This window comes from Trachypithecus francoisi, unplaced genomic scaffold (assembly GCF_009764315.1).
Source record: "Trachypithecus francoisi isolate TF-2019V2 unplaced genomic scaffold, Tfra_2.0 Lachesis_group0, whole genome shotgun sequence".
Classification (NCBI taxonomy): Eukaryota; Metazoa; Chordata; class Mammalia; order Primates; family Cercopithecidae; genus Trachypithecus; species Trachypithecus francoisi.
Window position 1 is genome coordinate 59273677 of NW_022681453.1, and position 19243 is coordinate 59292919.

Below are 19243 nucleotides of genomic sequence, written 5' to 3' on the forward strand. Positions count from 1 at the left end.
TCTGGATATATTTTTCAAGTAGAGTTAGCAGGTTTTGCTGATAGATGGGATATGTGCTGTGAAAGAAAGGAAAGAGTTAAGATTTTTGTACTGAGTTTCTGGAAGGATGCAGTTGTCATTTATTGAGATGGAGAAGACTGAAAGAGGAACAAGTTTACAGAAGTAACAGAAACTCAGTTTTAGACATAAATTAAAGATGCCTATTAAGACTTAGAGATGTTAGCTGGGCGCAGTGGCTCACGCCTGTAATCCCAGTGCTTTGGGAGGCGGGCAGATCACCTGAGATCAGGAGTTCAAGAACAGCCTGGCCAATGTGGTGAAACCCTATCTCTACTAAAAAAAAAAGAGTACAAAAATTACCCGGGCATGGTGGCAGGCGCCTGTGATCCCAGCTACTTGGGAGGCTGAGGCAGGAGAATCACTTGAACCTGGGAGGTGGAGGTTGTAGTGAGCCGAGATTGTGCCATGGCACTCCAGCCTGGGCTAAAAGAGTGAAACTCTGTCTCAAAAGAAAAAAAAGACTGAGCGCGGTGGCCCACGCCTATAATCCCAGCACTTTGGGAGGCCAAGACGGGCGGATCATGAGATCAGGAGATCAAGACCACCGTGGCTAACACGGTGAAATCCCATTTCTGTTAAAAATACAAAAAATTAGCTGGACGTGGTGGCACACGCCTGTAGTATTCCCAGCCACTCAGGAGGCTGAGGCAGGAGAATCGCTTGAACCTGGGAGACGGAGGTTGCAATGAGCCGAGATTGTGCCACTGCACTTCAGCCTGGGTCACAGAGTGAGACTGTCTCAAAAAAAAAAAAAAAAGACTTAGAGATGTTGAGTAAACAGTTGGATTTATGAATCTGGAATTCAAGAGAGAAGGATCTGCTGGACATACCTCTGGGTATTGTTAAAATAGATTATATTTAAATCCAGAAAGCTGGATGAGATCTCCAATTAAGTGAGTAGAGATGGAAGTAAGAAGCATTTGAAGAACTTAATTTCCAGAGTTTAGAGGTCGGGAAGATGAGAAGGAAACATCAAAGAAGACTTAGTAGCAGTAGCCTGAGAGGTAAAATGAAAACTACGTTAGAGGGTATCCTGGATTCTAATGAGGAAAGTGTTTCAAGGAATAGGGAGTGATCAACTGAGTCAAATACTATAATTGAGATGAGGGCTGAGAATTAACTATTTAACAATGTGTCAGTTATTGGTAACCTTGATAAAGAGTAGTTTTAATGGAGCAGTTGGAGGTTAAAGTCTGATTGGAGATGTTGTCTTTCCAAAGCAAAACATTTCCTAAACCCTGGTGAGACTGGGTACTCTGATAAAAATCTGTAACTCTGGGTAGATGTTCTTGGCAGGAGAAGATTTAAGATATTTCTGTCTTGATTAATTATTCATTTGAAGTAATGTTGGAAAATTTACTTTGAGGAGATCTTCAGGGTTTATTTATTTTTTTTTGAGACGGAGTCTCGCTCTGTTGCCCAGGCTGGAGTGCAGTAGCATGATCTCGGCTCACTGCAAGCTCCACCTCCCAGGTTCATGCCTTTCTCCTGCCTCAGCCTTCCGAGTAGCTGGGACTACAGGCACCTGCCACCATGCTCGACTAATTTTTTTTTGTATTTTTGGTAGAGACGGGGTTTCACCATGTTAGCCAGGATGGTCTCGATCTCCTGACCTCATGATCTGCCCACCTCGGCCTCCCAAAGTGCTGGGATTACAGGTGGGAGCCACAGCACCCGGCCCTTTAGGGTTTTTTTTTTTAAAAAAATTTTTTTTTTTTTGAGACGGAGTCTCGCTCTATCGCCGGGGCTGGAGTGCAGTGGCCGGATCTCAGCTCACTGCAAGCTCCGCCTCCCGGGTTCCCGCCATTCTCCTGCCTCAGCCTCCGGAGTAGCTGGGACTACAGGCGCCCGCCACCTCACCCGGCTAGTTTTTGTATTTTTAGTAGAGACGGGGTTTCACCGTGTTAGCCAGGGTGGTCTCGATCTCCTGACTCGTGATCCGCCCGTCTCGGCCTACCAAAGTACTGGGATTACAGGCTTGAGCCACCGCGCCTGGGCTGAAATTTTATTTATTTATTTTTCTGTAGAGATGAGGTCTCCATATGTTGCCCAGGCTGGTCTCAAACTCTTGGCTTCAAGCAATCCTCCTGCCTTAGTCTTCTAAAATACTGAGATTATAGGCATGAGCCACTGAACCTGGCTCCTTAATTTTTGATTCATGTCTTCAGGATTTTAAAATTGTCCTCAGCAATTATTATGAAAAAGAAAAAATGTAAGGATTGGCTAGGAGCTAATTGGCTCTCAGCTACTCTTCTTTCTTAGGTTATAGGGCTGAAAGACACTTTAAATATAGTCTTTGTTCAAATATAGTCTTGTTCTGTCAGTGGGGCTTGTGAGGACCTCTTCACATTTCTATTTATTCTTTTTTTTTTTTTTTTTTTTGTGAGCCAGGCGTTAAACCTGGGTTCAAATCATTAGTGCTTACTTAAATCATTGTAAAGCAGTTAGCAGGTTGTGTTCAACATAGCAATTATCAAAAGAATGTATAACTTTAAGGACCAATGATATTTTAAACTTTTTTTTGTTTGTTTTGAGATGGAGTCTTGCTCTTGTCCCCCCGGCTGGAGTGCAATGGCATGATCTTGGCTCACCACAATCCCTCCTCCCGGGTTCAAGCGATTCTCCTGCCTCAGCCTCCCGAGTAGCTGGGATTACAGGCATGTGCCATCACACCCGGCTAATTTTTTGTATTTTTAATAGAGACGGGGTTTCTCCATGTTGGTCAGGCTGGTTTTGAACTCCCAACCTCAGATGATCCGCCTGCCCCGGCCTCCCAGAGTGTTGGGATTACAGGCATGAGCCATGGCACCAGCCCTATTTATTTCTCTTTAGTAGAAGTATCCAGACTGTGTAGCATACTCAGCCAGATGAGCTTCTGTAAATAACCAAAGTGGATGGGTGTGGTTAGATGTAACTTATTCTTGGCTTATGGAAGACCTGTTTTTCTTCATTTATTTATTTAAAAAAATATTTATTGAGTACTTTCATATTTGTTGGCCCTGTTGTAGGTGTTGGAGATACAGTGGATGAAAGTTTCTACCCTAATGGAGTTTATGTTTTAGTGGAAATGAAGTAACAGATTGGGGCCAAGACTTGTTAGTGGTCTCACACTGGTATAGGTAATCTTTTTTTGTGTGTGTGTTTGTGGTTTTTTTTTTTTTTTTTTTGAGACGGAGTCCTGCTCTGTCCCCCAGGCTGAAGTGCAGTGGCAAGGTCTCGGCTCACTGCAACCTTGGCCTCCAGGGTTCAAGCCATTCTCCTGCCTTAGCCTCCCGAGTAGCTGGGATTACAGGCGCCGGCTACCTCACCCAGCTAATTTTTTAACGTATTTTTAGTAGAGACAGGGTTTCACCATGTTGGTCAGGCTGTTCTTGAACTCCTGACCTCAGGCAATCACCCGCCTCAGCCTCCCACAGCGCTGGGATTACAGATGTGAGCCACCGCACCTGGCCAATCTTTTTTTTTTTTAAGTAGCAGTGGAATCTTGCTGTATTGCTCAGGCTAGATGAACTACTGGGCTCAAGTGATCCGCCTACCTTGGATCCTGAGTAGCTGCGACTACAGATGTGCCACCATGCCTGCTTCTAGTATTGGTCATCTTAATGCAGTGTGGGCTTATGGAAAACCCAAAGAAGGTTGTTATGAGCTGATTTTCCTTTCCGATAACTTAAAACAGTACTCAAATATTGTGGAGAGTAAGGAAAACAGAGTTAAGCAATTATCTGACAGACTTTGATTATGAAGAGAAAGCTTCAAATATATGAAATTTATTTTCTACTTTTTATTTATTTTATTTTATTTTTTTAGAGATAGGGTCTTGCTCTGTTGCTCAGCTGGAGTGCAGTGGTGCAATCATAGCTCACTGCAGCTTCAAACTGCTGGGCCCAAGCGATCCTCCCACCTCACCCTCCCAAGTAGCGAGGACTACAGGTATGTGCCACCATACCTAGCTAATTTTTGTATTTTTTGTAGAGATGGGGGTCTTGCTATGTTGCCCAGGCTGGTCTTGAACTCCTAGTCTTACGCAGTCCTTCTACCTCAGCCTTGCAAAGTGTTGGGATTATGGACATGGGCCACTGCACCTACCTATACGCTTTATTCATTTTGTTTTTTGTAGAGATAGGGTGTTACTGTGTTGACAACGCTGGTCTTGAACTCCTGGGCTCAAGCAGTCCTCCCACCTCAGCCTCTCAAAGTGCTGGGATTACAGGTGTGAACCCCTGCGCTCAGTTCTAGCCTCTATTTTTTAGATTCTTAGATGCCGTAAGTGGCAGCTTGTGGAATTGATTCCATAGTAAATTGAGTCAGAAGACATTTGAGAATCTATTATAGGCAAGGCATTATGCCAGGTGCTGGTAGGCAAACAATAATTTTTAGGTACTTTGTAGAAATAATAACTTTGAGCCACTTTGAGAATTCTCTTATGTGTAATATGAGTCTAAAAGAAGTTTTTAACGTTTTTATTTCAAACTCATTTTGAATAGGAATATACAGATGTTGAAACCATAGAAATGAAAGTCTCACTTTAATCCCTGATTCCTAATCCTTACTTCTCCTCCTTAGTAAGAAGCATTTTTACCTCTTTTTGTGTCTCCTTCCAGATACTTTATGTACATATGTGTGTATATATGTACATACATATTTATATTACCTTTAAAAAACTCAAATAGAGGTCTACTGTTCAAACAGTTCTATATCTTGCTTTTTTTTTTTCTCATAAAATATAATCTGAGCATCCCAAATTTGAAAATTCAAAATCCGAAGTCTTCTGGGTACCAACATAACACTCAAAGAAATGCTGCTTGGATTTGGGATGCTTGCCTGGTATGTATAATCCAAATATTTCAAAATGTGAAAAAATCTGAAATCCAAAACACTTCTGGTTCCTAGCGTTTTGGACCAGGGATTAATCCTGTGCTACTTACAGCATATGTAATTAAAACACAGTATTTTTAAACTTACTTTTTATTATTATTTTTTAGAGACATGGTGTCACTCTGTCACCTATGCTGGAGTGTAGTGGTGCGTGTGATCATAGCTAACTGCAGCCTCGACCTCCTGGGCTCAAGGGATCCTCTTGCCTTAGCCTCCTGAGTAGCTGGGACTGCAGGCGTGTACCACCATGCCTGGGTAATTTAAAAAAATTTTCATAGAGACAGGGTCTTGCTGTGTTGCCCAGGTTGATCTCAAACTCCTGGCCTTAAGCAATCCTCCCATTTCCACCTCCCAAAGTGCCTGTATTATGGGTGTGAGTCACCACACCTGGCCAACTTGTGTCAGTTTTTTTTTTTTTTTTCAGCTGCATAGTGTTAACTGTGGTTTTTTTTTTCTTTTGGGTTTTCCATATGCCCACACTGTGTTAAGACAACCAGTGTTAGTCTTGAGACCACTAACTAGTCTTGTCCCCAATCTGCTGTGTAATTTCCACTAGAATTAAAGCTCCATTAATTTCCAAGGATAGGCTGTGTGCAGTGGCTCATGCCTGTTATTCCAGCACTTTGGGAGGCCGAGATGGACGGATCACCTGAGATCAGGAGTTTGAGACCAACCTGGCCAACATGGCGAAACCCCATCTCTACTAAAAATACAAAAATTAGTTGAGTGTGGTGGTGGGCACCTATAATCCCAGCTGCTTGGGAGGCTTGAACCTGGAAAGTGGAGATTGCAGTGAGCCGAGATTGTGCCACTGCACTCCTACCTGGGCAACAGAGCAAGACTCCGGATCTCAAAAAAAAAAATTCCATGCATTGACAAAATATATATCATTAGGATACACTCAGTTGTAAATAATGGAAATAATAATTTAAAAAACCCCAGGAAATCTAATAGTGACTTAAGCTGTAAAAATATTTAATTGTCTTATATAAACAGAAGCAAGGAGATAGGTAATTCAGCACTAGTTTGGTAGCTCAGCAATATTTAGGACTCACATTTTTTCCCCTCACCTTTGTTTTCCTCATTATGTTGGCTTTTCAGCCTCCCTGTGTCACCTTGTGGTTGTATCATGGCTGCCTCAGCTCCAAGCAGCACAACCAACCGCATTCAAAAACAGGATATGGAGGGCAAAATGTTTTTTTACTGGGAAGGTGCTGTCATTTTACGTGGGAAGAAAAACAATTCCCAGAAGTCTCCTAAACAGTGCTTTGTGAACTTTAGTGTACATATTACTTGGGGAGCTTGTTAAAATACTATTCATATTGCCTATTTGTGGGATCTACTTCCAGAGATTCTGAAATTCATAGGTTTGGAGTAGGGCCTGAGAATTTGTGTATCTATTAAGCTGCCATGTAATGCTGGTGCTGTGGGGTCAGCAGACCGTGCTGTTGAATGCAGTTTCCTGTGTAATGTCTCCTTACATTTCACTGGGAGTTATATTGCTGCCCCTTACTCCAAGTGTGTCTGGGAAAGAGAATATGGTAGCCATATTGCCTGAAACCAGTCATTACTATCTTGAACAAAATGTGAATTCTGGTTAATGAGGAAGAAGGGAGAAATGGCTATTGGATTAACAATTGTGGCTAGCACTTTTGATGTTACAAATAATGCTGCAGTGAATACTGGTGCTTAGAAGAAAAGATAGATGTAATTAAATTTTTAACAGATATTTTCAAAATTTTCTCTAAAGACCTTAGTTGGAATTATTTTACAGTCAGCCGTCTATGAGAGTGCTTGTTTCTCCATTATCTTTACAAATTAGATGTGTTGTCAAACATTTTGGTCTTTGCCAATCTGATAGGTAAAAAAAAAAATGGTATCACATCATAGATTCATTTGCGTTACTCTCATGCATGAGGTTGAAGAACTTTTCATCTATATGAAAATCATGTTATCTTTTTTTGTGAACTGGCTGTCCATGTTAGACTTTGATTCTTTTTTCATTGATTACGCATTTTTTTCTTTTTTCTTTTTAAAAATTTTAATTCCTGTTTAACAATATCCTAATGGTTTTTTTTTCTTATGAATTTGTAGGAGCCGTTTATATAATGGAATTAGCTTATTGTAATATGTGTTGCAAATTTATTTTCCCAGTTTGTTAGTCATTTGGCTTGGTTTGCTTATTTTGAGCTTACAATTTACAGATTGTAAATTCTGTTGCTAAGTTGTATGAATCGAGATCTCGAATAATGGTATAAACATGCTTATCAAAAAATTTATAAATGATACTAAAACTGGGAGGTTTATCTAGTATGTTGCATCAAAGAAAATCAAGATGATTTAAGTACATATGAGGTATGAAAGTGTCAAGATGGGTGTAATAGAAATGTAAGATCCTATTCTTTTTTTTTTTTTTGAGATGGTGTCTTGCTTTGTTGCCTAGGCCCAGGCTAGAGTGCAGTGGCCATGATCTCTGCTCACTGCAACCTCCATCTCCTGGGTTCAAGCAATTCTTCTGCCTCAGCCTCCCAAGTAGCTGGGATTACCGGCACACGCTGCCACAACTGGCTAAGTTTTGCATTTTTAGTAGAGATGGGGTTTCACTGTGTTAGCCAGGCTGGTCTCGAACTCCTGACCTCAGGCTCTCCACCTGCTTCGGCCTTCCAAAGTGCTGGGATTAGGGATGTGAGCCACCGCACCCAAGCAAGATCCTACTGTTAAACAGAAATTATCTGGCTCAAAAGTTTTGCTTTCATTTGACAAGTCCCATAATCTAAGGTAAGTTGTATGATTTGGCTGTTAAAAAAAAGCTAACATTGGTGAACACTTACAGATGTACAATGCTAGATTAAAAGAAGTAATAGTCCTTTTGTTCTTGGACTGTCAGATTATATCTATGTTGTATCCATTCTTGGATGTTATGTTTTAATAGAACACGGATAATCTAAATTTTCTAGGTGAATGAGACCAGAATAGTGACAGCTTTAGCCACCGTAACTTTTTTTTTTTTGAGATGGAGTCTCACTCTATCGCCCTCCCCCCGGAGTGCCGTGGCACAATCTGGGCTCACTGCAACCTCCGCCTCCTGGGTTCACGCCATTCTTCTGCCTCAGCCTCCTGAGTAGCTGGGACTACAGGCGCCCTCCACCACGCCTGGCTAATTTTTTGTATTTTTAGTGGAGACTGGGTTTCACCATGTTAGCCAGCATGGTCTCGATCTCCTGACCTCATGATCCGCCTGCCTTTGCCTCCCACAGTTCTGGAATTACTGACATGAGCCACCACGCCCAGCCTCATTAGCTGCCAAATCTAATGAAAAACAATTGAAGAATTAGGATCTTGCCACTAAAGATAATACTTGGAAATGTAACTATCCAAATATATTGAGAAGTTGTAAGATTTTCTGATTTCTAGTGACCTCTTTCCTCATTGCTGATAGTGGTACTGAAGAGAAAGTAGTGTCTTGATGACTTTAGTTTCTTATTAACTGGAGGAGAAAAAAAATGAAATGTTTGTCATTCAGCAAGAGTATAATGCTAAAAAAGGCAGTTCTTAAAAAAAAAGTGTAAAGTAGACAAGTAGAATACTAGATAAGTACATGTGATTTCTCTTTATTTTATTTTTATTATTTGAGAGAATTTTTCAAGACTAGTCTTTAAAGAACGTATTTTGAGGATGCCGTCTTCAAGGATCGTTAAAGTTTATAGTTTTACACTACATGATAAAAAGTAAAGGTTGCTGTAATGTAGAAGTTGGCAGGGATTTGTGTGTTAAAACTAGCTTTAGTTCCTAACTCTGCTACTTGCTGTGTATAGTGGGACATTTATGAGATTTAATTGTCTCTTCTGCTGTTGAGAACAGTATCTGCCTCTCAGAGTTTTGTACACTGCAAATCATTTATGCTGAGCTTAATGCCTGGCATATAGATGGCATAAAATTAATGCCAGTTATTTTTAGTAGCAACTATTCTTGACAGGATTTCTTACATTTTTGGGTTTTCTATTTGTACATGTGCAGCAAGGTAAGTTGGGAGGTTCTATCAACAAATCCATTTGTATCATCAGGCTTTACAAATATATCCCAAGAATTACTACCTATGGAGGTTTTTCCATACCACACCTAATTCACCAATTCTTCAGTTCTCTGATGCTGAGGGTTCAACAATTCCATTCAGTTTTGATACTATCTACCTGGAGTTAGTGTCAGATCTCAAGTTAAAGGGCTCAGTTCCAAAAGACTGCTGCCACTTGGGACGCTAGTCACAAGTCTTGGGCCACTCACACTTCTGTCTGGCTTGGCTGCAAATTCAGGGGTTCCCGTGACCCGTTCATCAGGTTCGTTAATTCACTGGAAAGACTCATAGAACTCAGGAAAACACTTTACTTACGTTTACCAGTTTATTATAAAGGGTACAACTCAGGAACAGTGAAAGGATATAAATACATAGGGCACGCTGTTGGGGAGGGGTGTGAGGCTTTTGTGTCCTCTCTGGGCGCAACACCCTCCCAGCACCTCTATGTATTCACTACCAGAGAATCTTTCCAAATCCCATCATTTAGTCAGTCCCCAGTTCCTCTCTCTTCCCCAAGGGTTGAGGAGTGCAGGACTAAAAGTTCTAATACTCTAATCACTTGGTTGGTTCCCCTGGCAACCAGCCCTATCCTGAAGCTATCTAGAGGCCCACCAAGAGTCACCTAATTAGCATAAACTCAGGTGTAGTTGAAAGGAACACATGAATAACAAAAAGCACTTCTGTTACTGAGGAAAACCTAAGGGTTTTAGGAGCTCTGCCGGGAATCAAGGACAAAAACCAAATATGTATGTTTCTTATACCACTCTACTATACATAAAACTAGATTTTGTTTTTAGAACAGAGGGCTGGGTTTCAGAATATCAGTATTGAATTCTTTAGGTCATTGATACATTTCTTTCTGTAGCCATAGTGTCACCAATTTGATTGTTGGTAATGTCAGTAACATTTGTTTTGGCCGGGCACGGTGGCTCAAGCCTGTAGTCCCAGCACTTTGGGAGGCTGAGACGGGTGGATCACGAGGTCAGGAGATTGAGACCATCCTGGCTAACACAGTGAAACACCGTCTCTACTAAAAAAATACAAAAAAACTAGCTGGGCGAGGTGGCGGGCGCCTGTAGTCCCAGCTACTTGGGAGGCTGAGGCAGGAGAATGGTGTGAACCCGGGAGGCGGAGCTTGCAGTGAGCTGAGATCCGGCCACTGCACTCCAGCCTGGGCGACAGAGCAAGACTCCGTCTCAAAAAAAAAAAACAATAAAAAACATTTGTTTTGAGATCCTGTGATGAAAGGTTCCATTGGAACAGCTAGGCTGGGCGTGGTAGCTCACGCTTGTAATCCTAGCACTTTGGGAGGCCAAGGTGGATGGATCACTTGAGGTCAGGAGTCCAAGGACCAGCCTGGCCAACGTGGTGAAACCCCTACTAAAAATACAAAAATTAGCTGGGCATGATGGTGTGCACCTGTGATCCCAGCTCCTTGGGAGACTAAGGCAGGAGAATCGCTTGAACCCAGGAGGTGGAGGTTGCAGTGAGCCAAGATTGTGCCACTGCACTCTAGCTTGGGCGACAGAGCAAGACTCCATCTCAAAAAGAAAAAAAAAAAAAAAGAAACAGCTAAATGCCATATTCCTGAGGAGTCTTTATCAAATTCTAGTATTGTTTCTTTTTTTGCTTAGACATTTGTCCTCAGATGGCTCTGCATGTGATGTGACAAAAACAGATAATTTTTTTCTGACAGGAATAATGCTCATTTTTTCTAAACTGTTGGGTCATGAAATTTGGGTAGACATGCCTTTTGGTGGCCTTAATCTCTTTATTGGTAAATAATAGCATGCGAATTTTCATAGCCAGAAAAGGAAGAGTAAATTGTTTGGAATTCCAAATTCTTTTCTGCTTGTATGGTTTTTCCCCCCCTCTGCCTGCCTATTTTAATGTATTTGTTGGAGATATGGGCGTTGTCTTCTCATAACACAGGGATTTCCTTAGAATGTGAGCCTTAAATTAATATTTTAAATGTTTTAGAACATCTGTGGGAATTATCTTGATGTACAAGAATGGGTACTTGTCTAACATAGTGCCTAGCAGAGTTTTTGGCATGTATTAGGCACACAATAAATATGTTACTTTTCTAGAAGTTAGAAGCCTCTGTTCTAGTGTTTATATGCCACCAACTATCTGTGTGACCTGGAGTCTCATCTGTCATCTTTAGAATCACTTCTCTTTTAGCTCTGATTCAGTGACTCAGTTTATTCTGGTCTTATTTTTTAAAAACTTATTTCTACTATGGCCTTAAAGTCAGTTTCTTGAAAGTAAGCCAATGCAGTCACCAGATAGGATGAACTAGGAAGTGTTGTGAAATAAGCCGTCTTCTGTGGCTTCAGTTATTTGCTTGGCTACATGTTCTTTCTTTACTCTGGTAGAGTTATGTTAGATTTTCTACCCACACCAGGTTGGGACTAGATTATTTATTTAGAGATAGATTTAAACCTATCACTGAATTAGTATTTATTGAATACTAATGGTATTGTTGAGGAATTTAGATTTGATATGGCACTTCAGGAAACCAGTGTGGAAAGAGGAAAATGGGGAAACTAGCTATTGAAGGCCATATGGTTTGTATTACGGAAATATAAAGAAGGAAGAGAATAGGTGACTGCTGAAGCGATTACAGAAGGATTTCATCTGTGTTCTCTGGAGTGTTGAAGAAGAAGGCTATTGTTGCAAGTATGAAAAATAACATGAATGAAAGCATGGAGATACATGAATTGTACATTTGTGTTTCTGTGTTTCTGAGACTAGCCCCACCCATTTGTTGACCTTTTAGAGACAAGCTTAGTTTTGAGTAAGGTCAGTTTAAGATAATTCTACCTCTCAAAGCCCACAAAGGAAATGAAGAAGTGTTTTTTTTTTGTTTTTTTTTTTTTTACTCATAGGATGAATTGGATAAGGATGAGACTTGTGTAGGTGAGGACAGTTGGAAGGATTATGATGTTGTAATCTTGGAGTTAGGTGAAACAGGTATCGAAAAATAACTTTTCTTGTCCTATAGTGAGAATAAACGTTTATAAAAATATTGTTGATAAAGGATGGTCTCCTAAGAATTTTGTTTTTCAAAAGTGTTTCAAGTTTCAAACAGGAACTCTAAAAAATCAGTAGCATGTGACAAACCATTATTTTGTGATAATTTGCCTGTTTTTAGTGAATAAAACCAGTATATACATTTTGTATCTTTATAATAAATAATGCCAAATGTATTGAATTTCTTATCTTCCCTGGATCTATGAGCCAAGATTTCTGTCTGTAGCAAATAGCGAAAATATAAAATATGGTCAGGAGTGGTGGCTCACACCTATAATTCCAGCACTTTGGGAGGCCAAGGCGGGCAGATCACCCGAGGTTGGGAGTTCGAGACCAGCCTGACCAACATGGAGAAACACTATCTCTTCTAAAAATAAAAAATTAGCTGGACGTGGTGGTGCATGCCTGTAATCCCAGCTACTTGGGAGGCTGAGGCAGGAGAATCGCTTAAACCTGGGAGGCAGAGGTTGCAGCAATTTGAGATCGTGCCAGTGCACTCCAGCCTGGGCAACAAGAGCAAAACTCTGTCTCAAAAAAAAAAAAAAAAAAAATATATATATATATACACACACACACATATATGTGTATATATATGTACACATATATATGTATATATATGTATGTATGTATATAGCTGTGGGTCTTTGTATACCATTAGGAAACAAATGAGAGATGAAGTCTCTAAAGCATAATGTGGATTTATTTCATAATCGTAAGTTTAGAAATCGATAGAATAAACGTCAGATTAGGTGTCAGGGCATCCAGAATAGTGGGTATATTCCATTTTGATCTGCATATCTTATTCTGTTGGATTAAGAGCAGTGAGAGTCCATAAACTATGGTATATGATAGCTGTGATCTCTGATATAAGCTTCATGCAGATGACACTCAAATCTGCACATTCAGCTTGCACTTCTCTACTGCTTGCTGGATATCTGCATTTTGAGGTCCTGCTGGTTCCTGAAACCTAGTATGTCTTCTACCAAATTCACTGGTATTTTGCAGTGATATTTTTGCATTCCCATAAACCTCTACCTCCTCTAGTTTTACTTATCTTTATTAATGGCTCATCCTTCATTTCGCCAACCAGTCTACAAAACTTGGGATTATCTTTAATTTCTTTCTTTTTTACTTCTGAAATGTGTCTTCCCCATTGAGCCTTAAGAGTGTTCATCTATTCACTCATTCACTCATTTATTCTGACATTTATTAAGCATCTATTATGTGCCAGGCGTTGTACAAGAAATTAGGGATATAGTGGTAAATAAGACAATTTTCTGCTCTTACAGACCTTATAGTTCAAGCTTTCATCATTTTCTCCCTATCCTCTTTGGGCTATTTTGATAGCCATCCATATTTTTTCTGGTCATAAACATAATACGTCCTTATTTTAAGAAGTGCAAGGATGCCAGGAGTGGTGGCTCATGCCTGTAATCCCAGCACTTTGGGAGTCTGAGGCAGGCGGGTCACTTGAGCCCAGGAGTTTGAGACCAGCCTGGGCAACATGGCAAAACCCCGTTTCTATTAAAAAAAAAAAAAAATTGATGTGGTGTCATGTACCTGTACTCCCAGTGGGAGCTGAGGTGGCAAGATCTCTTGAGCCTGGGAGATGGAGGTTGCAGTGAGCCCGGATTGCGCCTTGCCCCCAATACAGGGGGGGAAGAAAAAATGAATGATGAGAAGCCTAAGCCTTCTGGGGCAAATCTAAATTGGGAGCATAAGAGGATAGTCTGACTTCTTGACCCTCCAGATTAAGATAGATGCTCTTCCTATGGGCTTCCTCAGCACCCCAGGTTTCCTATCATGGCTCTTACCACTTTGTGGTGTTTCCCTACCTAGACCAAAGTCTTCTGTATCTTTTGTGTTTGTTGGGTCCAATACAGTGCCTAGACACCTACTAGGCATTTCAAAGTTTGCCAAATGGATAAATGACTGTATTAACGTCTTTGGTTGCCAAACATATTCTTTAAAACCATTCACCTCTGTTTGCCTTTCCTTTTTATTTACCAAATAACCTTTTGTCCTTAAATCAGTTTACCAAGGGGATTTTACTACAGAAAAAAAAGAAGGCACTGACCATAATCTAATTGACAGTTAACATTCTTTTTTGTTTTTTTTGTTTTATGAGACAACATCTGACTCCCATCACCCACTCTGGAATGCAGGGCGTGATCTCAGCTCTTTGCAGCCTTGATTTCCTGGGCTTGTATGATTCTCCTATAGGCTGATTTTTGTATTTTCACTAGAAATGGGGTCTTGCCATGTGGCCCAGGCTAGTCTCGAACTTGGTTCAAGTGATCTGGCTGCCTCAGCCTCCTAGAGTGCTGGGATTATAGGTGTGAGCCACCGTGCCTAGCCAGAGTTATAATTCTTATAAATTTATTAAAAGACTGATGCTGTGGAACAGATGGGTATGAGAATTTGGATAATATAAACTATTTTTTTCCTGAGTGCAATTTTCACTTTAGATAAGGTACTGTCTGGTTTCTAATTTGGCATAGGTATAAGTGTGGTGTGGTGAATAGAAGGCTAGATTCAACTTTGATTTGACTCTGCCACTTGTTAAGCTTTGAGATTTTAGGCAAGTCTCTTAAGATTATTGACTGCTCAGACCTAGTCCAACTTTAAAATTTTGTCACTGAAATAAGAGCTATACTTCGTATCAATCTGTTGAGGCCTATGTGGGTTCCCAACCTCTCTATAGACCTGTGTACGTGTGAAAAAAAGGGCAAATATAGTAAAAGGTATAGTGCCTTAGAACTCTTTTACAAAACTGCACAAGGATGCAAGAGATGGTAGCACTGTGATCATTTTTAGAGAGAGCATGAACCTGATAACTTCTTTTGCATTCTTTGCATTATTTCACAACTAGTTCTAGATAAAATAATTTTCTTTTTTGAGAACAAGGACATGGCATTTGGGGCATGTTGGGGATGGAGAGGATGTTGATTTGGTTCTTACTTTTTCTAGCCTTATCTGGATGCCCCCCCCTTTTTTTTTTTTTTTCTTGAGATAAGAGTCTTGCTCTGTCGCCCAGGGTGGAGTACAGTGGTGTGATCTCAGCTCACTTCAACCTCCATCTCCCAGATTCAAACGCTTCTCCTGCCTCAGCCTCCTAAGTAGCTGAGATTACAGGTGCACGCCACCATGCCCAGCTAATTTTTGTATTTTTAGTAGAGACGGGGTTTCACCATGTTGATCAGGCTGGTCTCGAACTCCTGACCTCAGGTGATCCTCCTGCCTCGGCCTCCCAAAGTGCTGGGATTATAGGCTGAGGCACTGTGCCTGGCCTCTCTGGGTGACTTATTGAGTGAGGATTGGTTCTGTTCTTTTTCCCCTTATTCTTTTATTCTGCCCTTTTCCCCTTTTTCTTTTCACCTTCTCAGTAGAATCTCAGGATTCAATCTCTGTGAGGCATGAAGTTTAAATTATAGAACAGAGTTGGGAGACTTGTTTGTCTTTTGATTTTTGAGGTACCAAAACAAACTGCTTTACTTCTCCATGCTGGATTATTTTTACTAAAAGAAAACAAAATCTTATTCATACATCACATGCTTTGGGATAATAAGGTAATTTGTTGGAACACTTAAAAAATTCATTATTTAAAATTAAGGGGTAATTTCCAGATCTTTTGATCCACAGTTGAAAGATATATATATAGATTAATGGATTTTTACATATGCATACAACAGTGTATGGGTACAGTATAACCATGAATAAAGTAAAGGTATAGGACATTTTTATCCCCCTAGTAATTTAATTCCCTATGTCCCTTTCCGGTCAGTATCTTCTTTTTGAACACTTTGAGTGCTTTATTATTCATATGGAGAAGACAGTGAAAACAAATCTTGACATCTTTTAGGTTTCACCAGAATTGAATCTTAAAGTCTATGATAATAATGTCTTAGCTGTAGAGAATAAGGCCTTTAGACTTTTAGAAATGGATATGGCAAAATTGTGTTAAAATGCTTTACTAATAAAATCCTAATCCAAGGTGCGGAGGCACTAGATTTACATTGATAAAGTGACACTTGTTTACCAGCATGTGTATATTTTTCTGCATAGACTTTTCTGAAAGTTTTTGAAAAGTTGTAAGAAAGTAAATTTATTTGGAAAGTTGTATGTAAGTAAGAAAATGGAACTTGTTTGGTCAGATGAATGATGAGCTTGTTTCAGGTCTTTGAATTCTATTTTTCCTCCTATCTGTGCTATGTGTGACCCTGTGGATGAGGCCTAATCTCATTTGTTTCCATCTAATGTTTATTCAGGACCTCTTTTAAAATCTGAAACACTGTGCGTGAATCTTTTCAGAGTTCTGTGGTGCTATTTTAGCTCATCCCTTCCTTTAGCTATTTATTATGTGTCTTGTTTCCTAATTTGTATATACACACCTTTTATTTTAGAAGTTTCGGATTTACAGAAATAGTGCAGATAGTACAGAGTACCTATATGCCATGCACCCATTTCTCCTATTAACATTTTGCTTTACAGCTTTTGTGAGATATATTTTACATACCTTAAACTTCATTTTTCTTAGTGTGCATTTCAGTGGTTTTTAGTGTATTCACAGAGCAGTACTACCATCACCACAACCTAATTCCAAAACATTTTCATCACCCCTAAAAGAAACCCTGTACTCATTGAGCAGTCATTCCACATTTCCACCCCACCTGCTCTATCCCTGCGTAACTTCTAATCTGTGTTCTGTTCCTAAGGATTTGCCTATTCTGGATGCTTCATATAAATGGAATCATATCATATGTGGTCCTTTGTGACTGACTTCTTTCACTTAGCATAATTTCAAGGTGTATCCATTTTGTCGTAGCATGTGTCAGTACTTTGTTCTTTTTTATTGCGAAATAAGATTCCGTTGTATGGAGAATATAGCATGTTTTGTTTATCTTTTCATCAGTTGATGAACATTTACATTGATTCCATTTTTTGGCCGTTTTGAATAATGCTGTTATGAACGTTTATGTACAAGGTTTTATGTGAACTATACATATGTACCTAGAAATGGAATTGCTAGGAAATATGGTAACTCTTTTATGTTTAACATTTTGAGGAACTGTAAGGCTGTTTTCCAGAAACAAACTGCTTGGGCCATTTTACATTCCCACCAGCAGTGTATGAGGGTTCTAATTTCTACTCCTCTTTAGTACTTGTTATACTTTGATTTTAGCTATCCTAGTGGGTGTGAAATGGTACCTCATTGTGGTTTTATTTGTATTTCCTTAATGACTAATGAGGTGAGCATCTTTTAATGTGTCTATTGGCCATTTGGATATTTTCTTTGGAGAAATGTTTATTTGAATTTTCCCTGTTTTTTAATAGGGAATATAATTATAATCTTAATTCTATTTAAAGTCTTGTTTTAACAGTGAGATTATAAATCACTTGAAAGGTTCTCACCATAAGTAATAATTCTTTTTTTTTTTTTTTGAGATGGAGTCTTGCTCTGTTGCCAGGCTGGAGTGCAGTGGTGCGATCTCGGCTCGCTGAAACCTCTGCCTCCTGGGTTTAAGCGATTCTCCTGCCTCAGCCTCCCAAGTAGCTGGGACTACAGGTACACGCCACCACACCTAGCTAATTTTTGTATTTTTAGTAGAGATGGGGTTCCACCATGTTGGCCAGGATGGTCTCGATCTCCTGACCTCATGATCCACCTGCCTCGGCCTCCCAAAGTGCTGGAATTACAAGCGTGAGCCACTGTGCCCAGCTGCCGTACGTAATAATTCTTTAATAATTATTTTGTGTTTCTGCTTACCTTCACTCCCCTTCCAGCTTCTCAGAGCACTAAAAGAATATCATGCAGGTCTTAGTCCCATAGTAACCACATTTGGTTTTTTTTCCCCCTTTTGTTACTTCATGTGAAAACAAAGATGGTTGGAAAAGCATGTTTGTTCAAATCCTGAATAGTCCACACATTCCTAGGTTAGTGGAGTAAATGCTTTATTGTCTTTGGATTGTAAAAGTGGCTAGCGTGGTGGCTTACGCCTGTAATCCCAGCACTTTGGAAGGTCAAGGTGGGCGGAGCACAAAGTCAGGAATTCAAGAACAGCCTGGCCAACATGGTTAAACCCCGTCTCTACTAAAAATACAAAAATCAGCTGGGTGTGGTGGCGGGCACCTGTAATTCCAGCTACTCCGGAGTCTGAGGCAGGAGAATCCTTTGAACTGGGGAGGCAGAGGCTGCAGTGAGCTGAGATCGCACCACTGCACTCCGGCCTGAGTGACAGGGCGAGACTCCGTCTCCAAAAAAAAAAAAAAGTAATGTGTTTGTTATGGAAAGTGCTTAGATAAGTATAATTCAGAAAGTTATAATTTCTCTGATAATTTTCAGTGATGTTAACATTTTGATGTGCACTGTAGACTCAGGTGCAAACATGCATATATACACATGTTTGTATCTTGATCGTAATGTATGTACTATTAACCCATTTCCCCGCTACCCCATCTCTCCTGTACACTTCATAATATATTGTGGACAAATTTCCACTCACGGGCCGGGCGCAGTAGCTCATGCCTGTAATCCCAGCACTTTGGGAGGCTGAGGTGGGAGGATTGCTTGAGCTCAGGAGTTTGAGACCAGCCTGGGCAATAGAGACCCCATCTCTATTTAAAAAAAAAAAATTTCCTCTCACTTAATATGGAGTTCTGTTTTGACACTGAGGTATGAAACATCTATATTTATATGTAGGTAGTTCTTAGTAAGGAGTAGTTGATTCCTGAGGATAGAGGGTGGAAAATATTGAACTCTTTAACATATATATTTTTAAAATTTTTGAATATTTGTGTTAGATTAAATAAACTATCAGTAATTATTTTCTTCTTTGCTTTATGTCTTGAAACCCTTGCTTTGGTGCCCAAAACAGGTTTTTTCAGTTATCATTGGCGATTGATAGATCAAAAATTATACAATTACACTGATGTAGTGAGATAAGTTGCTATGTAGCTTCCTAGTCATGGAGGCTGCATTATGGTATGCTAGTGATTACTGGGAAATTTTTAAGTTTAAACATATATTTATTGAGCACCATGTCAGGCACTATGAAGAGGGAACCATTAATTGAGCAGAGTCCTAGATATGTTTATTTTTTAGGCAGAGAACAGAAGGGAGGCCGTATCAAATTAGAACAAAAAAGTCAAAAGGTAGATTTCCTAGATCATGAATTCATGTATATACGTGTGTGTGTGTGT

The 19243-nt window shown here is 39.9% G+C and overlaps 1 protein-coding gene across 5 annotated transcripts in view; it reads left to right on the forward strand.

The window, feature by feature from the left end:
- The window catches only part of TMCC1 (transmembrane and coiled-coil domain family 1), a 249804-nt gene that overhangs the window by 15000 nt on the left and 215561 nt on the right, over positions 1-19243 (forward strand). The window lies entirely within an intron of this gene.